Source organism: Vicugna pacos, chromosome 31, assembly GCF_048564905.1.
Source record: "Vicugna pacos chromosome 31, VicPac4, whole genome shotgun sequence".
Classification (NCBI taxonomy): domain Eukaryota; kingdom Metazoa; phylum Chordata; class Mammalia; order Artiodactyla; family Camelidae; genus Vicugna; species Vicugna pacos.
In genome coordinates this window covers 598,767-609,275 of record NC_133017.1, presented here as the reverse complement: position 1 = coordinate 609,275, position 10,509 = coordinate 598,767, and the positions used below count along the sequence as shown (strand labels likewise).

At 31.3% G+C, this 10,509-nt stretch overlaps 1 pseudogene; it reads left to right on the top strand.

Annotated features, from left to right (window-relative positions):
- On the top strand, window positions 1-929 carry LOC102540311 (olfactory receptor 4A47-like; annotated as a pseudogene).
- Window positions 930-10,509: the final 9,580 nt, after the last annotated feature.

The window sequence follows — 10,509 nt, the reverse complement described above, 5'->3', positions numbered from 1 at the left end:
ATGGAACCAAGGAACAATGCAACTAACTTTGTCCTCCTGAGCCTCACACAGAATCCAAAGGAGCAGAAGGTCCTTTTTGTTATGTTCTTGCTCTTCTACATTTTGACCTTGGGAGGCAACCTTCTCATTGTTGTGACAATAACTGTCAGTAAGACCCTCAACTCACCAATGTACTGTTTTCTTGCTAGCTTATCATTTATGGACATGGCTTATCCCTCTTCTATTTCCCCTAGATTGCTTTCCGAATTGTTCTTTGGGGAAAACACTATATCCTTTGAATCTTTCATGACTCAGCTATTTATACAGCACTTTTTCAGTGGGTCAGAGTTCTTCCTTCTGTTGGTGATGGCCTATGATTGCTATGTGGCCAACTGTAAGCCCTTGCATTATTTGGTTATCATGAGACAAAGGGTTTGTGTTGTGCTGCTGATGGTGTCCTGGGTTGGAGGTTTTCTGCACTCAATTATTCAAGTTAGTACTATTTAAGTGCTCCCATTCTGTGGCTCCAATGTCATTGATCACTTTATGTGTGATGTGTACCCCTTATTGAAACTGTTCTGCACTGAAACACATGTCACTGACCTCTTAGTGGTGTCAAATGGAGGATTAATCTGCACTATTGTGTTTCTGCTCTTACTCATCTTTTATGGAGTCATCTTGCACTCTCTAAAGAACCTGAGTCAAGAAGGGATGTGGAAAGCCCTCCAGAACTGTGGTCCCACATCACTGTCATTGTCTGCTTCTTTGTTCCCTGTATTTTCATATATGTAAGACCTGCTAAGACTGTCCCCCTTGACAAATCATTGACTGTGTTTTATACAATTGTAACCCCCATGCTGAACCCACTAATCTACAGCCTAAGAAATTCTGAGATGACTAATGCTATGAAAAAGCTCTGGAGGAAAAAAGGCCGATCAAGTATTAAATAAGTGCATTATCAATTATGAAACCTGATTCAAACTTTCCTTTTCTCTAAAGGAATAATAAGAAATATACTAAAGAATGAACTGTATGTCCATGCTATCTATCAGTGACAGATTACCTGCTAGAATGTAAACTATAGAATGTCTGGTTTATCATTGTATCTAGAAAGTTTGGATGTTTTTACAGTAGGGAGTCAATCAATAATATATAATGAATTAGTTAATAAATTTTTTATAGAGTTACATTAATTTTTAACTAACTTGTGCATTTACTTTTATTTACTTTTTCAGTCTTGCTTTTATTTTAGGTCACAGTCTGTCTCCTGTCTTCATCCTTTTTATGACAGTAGTAAACATATTTAGTGCTGTATAGGTTATACTCTTGATTCCATTTCATTTGCCTTACATATGAAATTTTTAGTATCATTTTTTAATTTTCAAAATACAAATTTTAAATATGATGTATAATAAAAATATTATAGAATACTTACAAAATGAAATGTTGTTGAATCTTCCCTCTACCCATCCCATAACAGTGTCTCCCAGCCCCTCCAGTTATAATCACTGTTCTCTGTTCCTGAGATTCTTTAAGTAATAATCTTTGAAAATATAAGCATGTTTTCATATATATGTGTGCTTATGTCTCTATCAATTTTGCATTTTACCACTCAGACTCCTGAAAATCTTTCCATACCAGTCTGTAAGATCTAACTCATTCTCACTTCCTCATACTGTTTAACTTGTTTATAACAATACATTCAAATTTATATATCCAGTCTTATTCAGGTTTTTCTATTTTTTTCTCTGATAAATAATTCTGGAATGAAGTATTTTTGAAATTTTGTAGATATGAGTCATAGAAATGGAATTGTTGAGTCAATAATTGCTTTATGCATTTAAAATATTGATGTTCATAGTTCTTTTCAAAATAACATCTGTGAACTTGTACCAAACTCACCACTCTCCTCACTCTGGAAAATACCTTTTTGACAACATTCTCAACAACCAGTGCTTGATAAACATTTGTGCTATTTGACAATCTGATTAAAGAAAATGTATTTCATTTGTATACTTTGATTACAAATATATAAATATAATTGAATTTGAAAAGGGATCCAAATTGGAAGAGAAGAGGTAAAATTGTCACTGTATGTGGATGACATAATACCATATACAGAAAACTTAAAGTCTCCACACAAAAACTGCAATAGCTGATAAAAGAATTTGGCAATGTAGAAGGATACAAGATCAACATGCAGAAATCAGTTGCATTTCTTTACACTAACAATGAAATATCAGAAGAGGAAAGTTAAAAATAAATCTCTTTTTAAATTGCATCAAGAAAATACTTAGGAATAAACCTGACAAAGGAGGTAAAAGACTTATATGCTGAGAACTACAAAACATTGATTAAGGAAATTAAAGATGGTTTAGAGAAATGGAAATATATCCCATGCTCTTGGATTATAAAAATTAATATTGTTGAAGTGACCATACTGCCCAAAGAAACTTACAGATTTAATGTGATCCCTGTCAAATTACCTAGGATAGTTTTCACAGAACTAGAACAAACAATCCTAAAATTTATGTGGAATCACAAAAGACTCAGAATTGCCAAAGCAATACTGAAGAAAAAGAATGAAGCTAGAAGAATAACCCTCCCCGACTTCAGACAATGCTACAGAGCTACAGTAGTCAAAGTAGCATGATATATTGGCACAAAAACAGACATATGGATCAGTGGAACAAAATAGAGAGCCCAGAAATGGTAATCTAATCTTTGACAAAGGAGGCAAGAACATACATTGAAGGAAAGTAGTCTTTTCAGCAAGTGGTGTTGGGAAAGATGGACAGCTGCATATAAATCAGTAAAGTTAGAATACACACTCAACCATACATGAAAATAAACCCCAAATGGCTTAAAGACTTAAACATAAGATAAGACACTATTAACCTCCTAGAAGAAAACATAGGTAAAACATTTTCTGACATAAATCTTAGCAATTGTCTTCCTAGGGCAGCCTACACAGGCAATAGAAATAAAACCCAAAATAAACAAATGGGACCCAATGAAACTTACAAGTTTTTGTAAAGCAAAGGAATCTATAAATAAAACCAAAAGACAACATACAGAAGGGGAGAAAATATTTGCAAATGATGAGACTGACAAGGGCTTGATTTTCAAACAGCTCATACAACTTGATGAAAAAAACAAAAACAAAAAATGAGCAGAAATTATAAGCAAAACTTCTCCAATGAAGACATATGTATGGCCAATAAGCACATAAAAAAGTGCTCAGTATTGCTAATTATAAAAAAGCTGAAAATCCAAACTACAATGAAGTATTGCTCCACAGTAGTCAGAAGGGCCATCATTAAAATGTCCACAAATGATAATTGGTGGAGTGGGTGTGGAGAAAGGGGAACCCTCCTACACTGTTGGTGGGAATCTAGTTTGGTGCAGCCATTATGGGAAACAGTATGGACAGTCTTTAAAAAACTAAAACTAGACTTAGCATCTGATCCAGTAATCCCACTCCTGAGCATGTAGCCAGAGGAAATTCTAATTTTAAAAGATACATGCACCCTAATGTTCATAGCAGCACTATTTATACTAGCCAAGACATGAAATCAACCTAAATGTCCACTGACAGATGAGTGGATAAAGAAGCTATGGTATATTTATACAAAGTAATGCTACTCAGCTCTAAAAAAAGAGCAAAATAATGCCATTTGCAGCACCATGGATGGAACTAGAGATGATCATTCTAAGTAAAGTAAACCAGAAAGAGAAAGAAAAAATGCCATATATCACTTGTAGTGGGATTCTGAAAAAAGGACATAAATGAATTAATTTACAAATCAGAAGCAGACTCACAGACACAGAAAATAAAAACTTATGGTTACCAGGGGGTAAAGGGAGTGGGAAGGGATAAATCAGGAGTTTTAAGATTTGCAGGTATGAACTATTATGTACAAAATATATAAACAAGTTTATACTGTGTAGCACAGGGAACTATATTCAATATCTTGTAGTAATCTATAATGAAAAAGTATATGAAAAGAAATATATATATATATATATATATGTATGACTGAAACACTATTTTGTACATCAGAAATTGACACAACATTGTGAAATGCCTATACTTCAATAAAAATTATATAATTGAATTTGGGCAACTATTCACATGTTTAAAGTGTTTTTTATTCCTTTCTCATGAATTGCTTATTAATGAATTTTATGCATTTTATTTGATTGCTGATATTTTCCATACCAATTCAATATTTAATTATATAATAAGGAAATTATTCCACTTACCACATATGTGGAATTATTACTTTTCCACCTTGTGAGTGGCTCTTTGTACTGTACAGAAGGTTTCTGGCCACATGTAAATATTTTGCATTTGCATAACTAAATCTGTCAACACTTTGTTTGGGCTTTATGTCATGCTTAGAAAAAATTTTCCTGTTTCACTGTTACTGAAATATTGGTCCAAATTTTTTAACACTTAATTTTTCTAAGACTTTTTTTGCTTTATATTTTATGTCTAAATTTTTGAACCTTCTGCACTTCACTTTGATATAGGGTTAAGTAGAGATTACATTTTAATTATTTTTCTAGATGGTCCTTTTTATAGATGCATAATTATTTTTCCTCATGCCTTTGATACCCTAAATTTATATCCTAAAATAAAGCATGTAGTTTGGATCCAATTCAGACCTGTATCATCTTCCAATGATCTCCTTATTCATGTGCCATTTAACACATGATGTAATTGCATTTAATTTAAAATACACTTTGATAAACCTAAGACTCCTTCCTTGCAATTCTTTCTAAGAACTATGTCTACTCTTGCATATTTGTATTTTAAAATTAAGTTCCAATAAGACATTCTAAAATAACCTAAATTTAGTTTGTGTGTTCCATAATATTTGCTTTAAAAAGAGTTTGTGTCTTTGGAGAATTGAGAATTCATATCTGCAAACTGAATATGTCTTTCCACTTGTCTTTTTTAATGTTTGTTCAGAATTTTCATGTTTCTTTGTAAATCTAGTTATTTTGAATTTTTTTTTTTGCTGATGTTATTAATAGGGTTATTTCAATGCAGGAAATTTTTGTGTTTTCCACTTTTACATAATATATAATCTTCACAGAACATCATTTACCTTTTCAGTCAAAATTCTGCAAGTTTTGACAAAATACAGATAGTTGGGTAATCACTGTTGCAACAAATATCCAGAGTGTTTATCATCAAAAGATATTTCCCCATGTCCCCTTATAATCCCCTCCTCTCTTCACTTCCAGGTCCTGGCATCTGCTGATCAGTTTCTGTGCCTATAGTTTTGTCTCATTCAGCATGTCATATGAATTGAATCATACAATATTCAGTCTTTCCCCCCAGCTTTATTACAGTATAATTGACAAATTATAGTTGTATATATACTTAAGATGTGCAATTGATAATTTGATATACATATACATTGTGTACATTGTGAGATGATTAATAAAATCGACCTAATAAATGCATCCATCACTTCACATAATTACCATTTTGTTTTTTGTTTTTTTCTTTTGGTATGAACGCTTAAAATCTACTCTTTTAGCAAATTTCAAGTATATCATACTGCATTGTTACCACACTGTATATTAGATTCCCAGACCTTATTCATCTTCTAACTGGAAATTTGTATCCTTTGAGCAGCATCTCCCCACTTATCCCTCCCTCCAGCCCCTGGCCATCCACATTCTATTCTGCTTCCGTGATTTGACTATTTTAAGATGCCACATGTAAGTGAGATAATTCAGTATTTGTCTTTCTGTATCTGGGTTATTTAATTTAATGGCCTCTAGGCTCATTCACATCTCCAAGGGCAGGATTTCCTTTTTATGGCTTTCTTCTTACTCTGTTGATTATATATACACTATTTCTTTAGCCATTCATTTGTTGACAGACACTTGCATTATTTTCATATATTTGCTATTGTGAATAATGCCTTAATTATTATGGGAGTGCAAATATTTCTTTGAGAATATTGATATCATTTCCTTTAGATATATACCCAGAAGTGGAATTGCTAGATCATATTGTCATTCTATTTTGGATTACTTTAGGAATGTCTGTATTATTTTCCACAGTGGTTGCATCTACTTTTAGTCCCACCAACAGTGTACAAGTGTTCCAAATTTTCTACATCCTCATCAACATTCTTTTTTTATGAGAACATTAACTTCATTCACTAGGGCACTGCCCTCATTATCTAATCACACACCAAAGTCTCCACTTGACAATATCATCACATTCAATGTTAATATTTCAACATACAAATTTAGGGGGATACAAATATTCAATCAACAACAAAGGCTAGTTTCATTCTTTTGCATATGGATATCCATTTTTCCCAACATCATGAAGAGACTTTCCTTTCTTCATAGTGTATTCTTGGCCCCCTTTCCAAAGATATGTTAGATATATAAGCATGGGTTTATTTCTAAACTTTCTATTGTGTTCATTGATTTATGTGTCTTTTTATGTCAGTAGCAAGCTGTCCCAATTACTAAACTTTTTTATATATTTTGAAATCAAGAAATATGTATATAGCTTTTTTTCTTTTGCTCAAAGTTGTTTTGACTATTTGGAATTTTATGAATTTTATAATTATTTTTGTCCTTTTTAAAAATGTCATTGGGCTTTTGATAGGGATTATATTGAATCTGTAGATTGATTTGGATGGTGTTACCATTTTAACAATATTTCTTCTTCCAATTCATAAACAGGGGCTATCTTTCCATTCATTTGTGTCTTCAGTTTCTTTCACTGATATCATAATTTTCAGTAGACAAATTTTTCACTTTCTCTATGAAATTTATTCCTAGGTATTTTATTCTTTTTGATGGTATTGTAAATGGGATTAATTTCTTAATTTCTTTTTGGATAGTTCATTGTTAGTATATGTGAATGTAACTAATTTCTGTATGTTGATTTTGTATCCTGAAACTTTCTTGAATTTTTTAATTAGTTCTAACAGTTTTGGTGCAAATTTTTGCATTTTCTGTATGTGTGATCATGTATACTCAGCAGTCATTAAATTTGGCCCTTTGCTTGTAGTATCATGCATTTTATATTTCTGAAATTAATATGTCTATCAATTAATATGTCTATTCATTTTATTGTTGAGTTGTAATCCATGTTATGGATTTGTCACAAGGTGTTTATCTTTTCATCAATTAAGAGATATTTTGTTTGCTTCCAGGTATTTGAAATTATGAATAAAACTGGTAGAAATATCCACATGTAATTATTGGAAAAAAAAGAAAACAAACCAGAAAAAAATGAAATAGTTATTATCCAGACACCAGATATCAGACACAATTGACAGTAATCATAAAGAGAAGGGAAAGAAGTCAGATCTAGGGTTTTCCACTTTGTTACCTTTAAAAGCTTCCATATTGTGGTAAAGATAAGAATACCTTAAAAGATCTTTGTAATCTTCCTGAGTTGAGGAGATGAAGTTGAGAGTCTGAGAAGACCAAAGCATCTAGAATTCTGAGAGTAGAATTATCACAGAGGATAGACATATGGACCTGGGGAGGCAGTAGTGGGGAGAAAGTATTTATGTAAGAGTGATACTACTTATAGATTAGTTGTTGTATAGAATTCATTGATAAAGCTATATGGGAATGAAATTTTATTTTGGGAAGGGAAGGATTCTAAAGAATTAATTTATTGACAATCAGATGTTTCTAGTTTTTAATATTTTCTGTATAAGTTTAGAAAACTGTGTTTCTCATAGCAGTGATCTGTTTTCTTTTAGTTGGCAAATATATTGTCATAAATTCATTTATAATATCCTTTTATTATCTTTTAATGTCTGTAGAAGCTACACTGATTACCCTCTCTTCTTTCTTGATTCTGATAATTTCTTCTTTCTCTTATTTTTTCTTAATATTTTGCTAGAATCTTAATTTTTATTAAACTTTCAAATGACTAATTCCTCATTTTTTATATTTTCTCTATTTCTCAATTAATTTCTATTTCACTGATTCCTATCTTCTATTTACTATTTCCATTTACAATGTTCTCTGTGTTTATTTTGCTTCTCCTCTTCTAGCTTCTTGAGATGGAAGCTTAGTTTATTCATTATAATGTTTCTTGTTTTCTCTTACTTGCAATTAAAGATATAAATTTCTCTCTTAACTTTCCTTTAGCTGCATCCAGTTAATTTATATATATTATTTATATATAATATATATTATATATTGTCATTTTTATATATCTCATATATCTTTTATATACAAATGTATCATCTTTCTATTAAAATTTTAAAAGATGTTCATGAGTGATTTAGGGCTTGTGTTGCTTAATCTGTAAATAATTGAAAATGCTACATTTTTGTCATCAACTTCTTATTTAATTACATTATTATAAGACATTTTTATACATATATATAGTCTGTATGATTTAAATCCTTTGTAATGTATTACAGTTATGTCATGGCTTAGTGTATTGCCTATTTTGGTGAATTGTTCATGAGTACTCTGAGATGAATGGAATAATAATGTAAGAAATGTTTTTTTTCTTTCTGCATTTCCATAATAATACAAAGTCTATAAACTTGTCTGTCCTAAAATATGTGATAAACTATGTGACAACCTTTTCCTACATTTGAAATAAGCTTTAAATGACTTGTTCTGAAATTAACATTCATATCTTCTGAAAATCACTTCCATTATCAGCTGCAAAGACAGTGCTTAAGCTTGAACATATTTGCATATTTTGGGGGTCATGATTTAAACAAGAAAGTTTTAATGTATTTTATTTCTGCCCAGACTGGACTTTTTTCCCTTTGATGATTTGACCTCAATTTATTCATTTATGATTTTCTCCCAGAGGACAGAGTTCTGTAAGTCCTGTTCTAAATGGTGATTATCCTGGTGGCATCTCTGGAGATAAAGAGTCTACTCTCCAAATCATGACTACAGCCTCCAAGAATTTAATTAGACAAGAATCACCCTTGGAGATGCACCAACTGAATGACTACATAATATGTGCTGCAGTTAAATGTAGGTAAAGTGTTTGTGGACCTTTGCCCTTACCTCAGAGAGTATCTGTCTGTACAGGTACTCACATGACAGGCTTCTTCCTGAATGGAAATGAGGGACTCAAAACATAATAAAGCATGTATATGAAATATTCTCCATCCTTCAAGAAACCCAACATTCAACAGTGCTGTATGAAGATGGGATGGTATAATTGCTTGAGAATCAAAATGTTGAAAAGTTTATTTCACTATTTCAAACTTAATGGCATACAACACAAACAATGACATTTTAATGTAAACAATTCATACATAATTTGGTGTTGTCTCTCTCTGCAATAAAGATGTTGATTTAACAATTTTTCTGTTATCAGGACAAATCCTGCCAACTATGAATATTTTGGTTCTCTGTTCAGAATCAAGATTCAGCATTGTTTAGGTAACCGAATATTCATATTCATTTTGAATATCCCAAAAATTTGAAAGAAAATATTTTTCTGTGTGACTGAGATGAATTTGATTTCCCGCAAGCATGGACCAAGTTTTTCTAATGGAAATGATTTAAAATCCAGTGTTGATGCATGTATTTTGCTTTCTGAGTCCTCAGAAATGGCACCAGTGCATGAAGAAGAAGGCATGATAGCCCAGAATGTGGATCAATTGTTGGCCTCATACAGGTAACCCAGGAAGTGTATTGATACACAAGATTCTGAGTTAGACTTTACATTTTGAAAGCGGTCACTGATGGTGTGAGCATTTGCAGTCTTTAAAAATGTCTCCTACGTGATTCTTTCAATCTGCTCTTATCATTTGTGATTACTAAAATATGTATAGTTTCATGCAGTCTTGTAATGCCCTTTTGGTTATTTTTGTATTATAAAGATCCAAAATAGATTTACCTTCTTTAACATTAAATATTCTTAGCAATTGATTTCAAGTATCTCTTTGGAGATCTTTTAATGGGCAGATATTTCAAAGTCATGTAATAGGTTTAATTGATCTTTTCCCCAAGCATTGTTAAGCTCTTAAAAATTAGAAAATGATGTAATATCTGCAGAACTTGACTGAATGACTTTCAAGAACCCAAGGTAATATTGTAGTAAGTTGTTATTTCAGTACTTATTATTTTGTTCACACATGTTTCAGCATCCTATCATTAAATCTGTTCACCATTTAGATGTATTCTTCTTCAATTACTTGTTTATATTTTTATATATTTATATTTTATTTATACCTTTTAATTGTTAACTGATTAAATATATTTGATTATTTTAGATATTAAATCTGTGTATATCTTCTCAAATGTAAATACTTTCCACGAGCTACTTTTGTTTGTTGACTTTATGGCATCTTCCTAAATCCTTAAAATTTTTAAGCATAGTCAAATATATCTTTTTGGGATTTCAGTGTTTCATTAAGAAGATTCTTTTATCCCAAGAATGTAGAAAGGCATTTCCTTTATTAACTAAAATGTAAATATAAAGCAAAATTTGTTTTAGTTTTCATTAAAATTTTACCAGTTTATATTTTTGTATAAGCTATA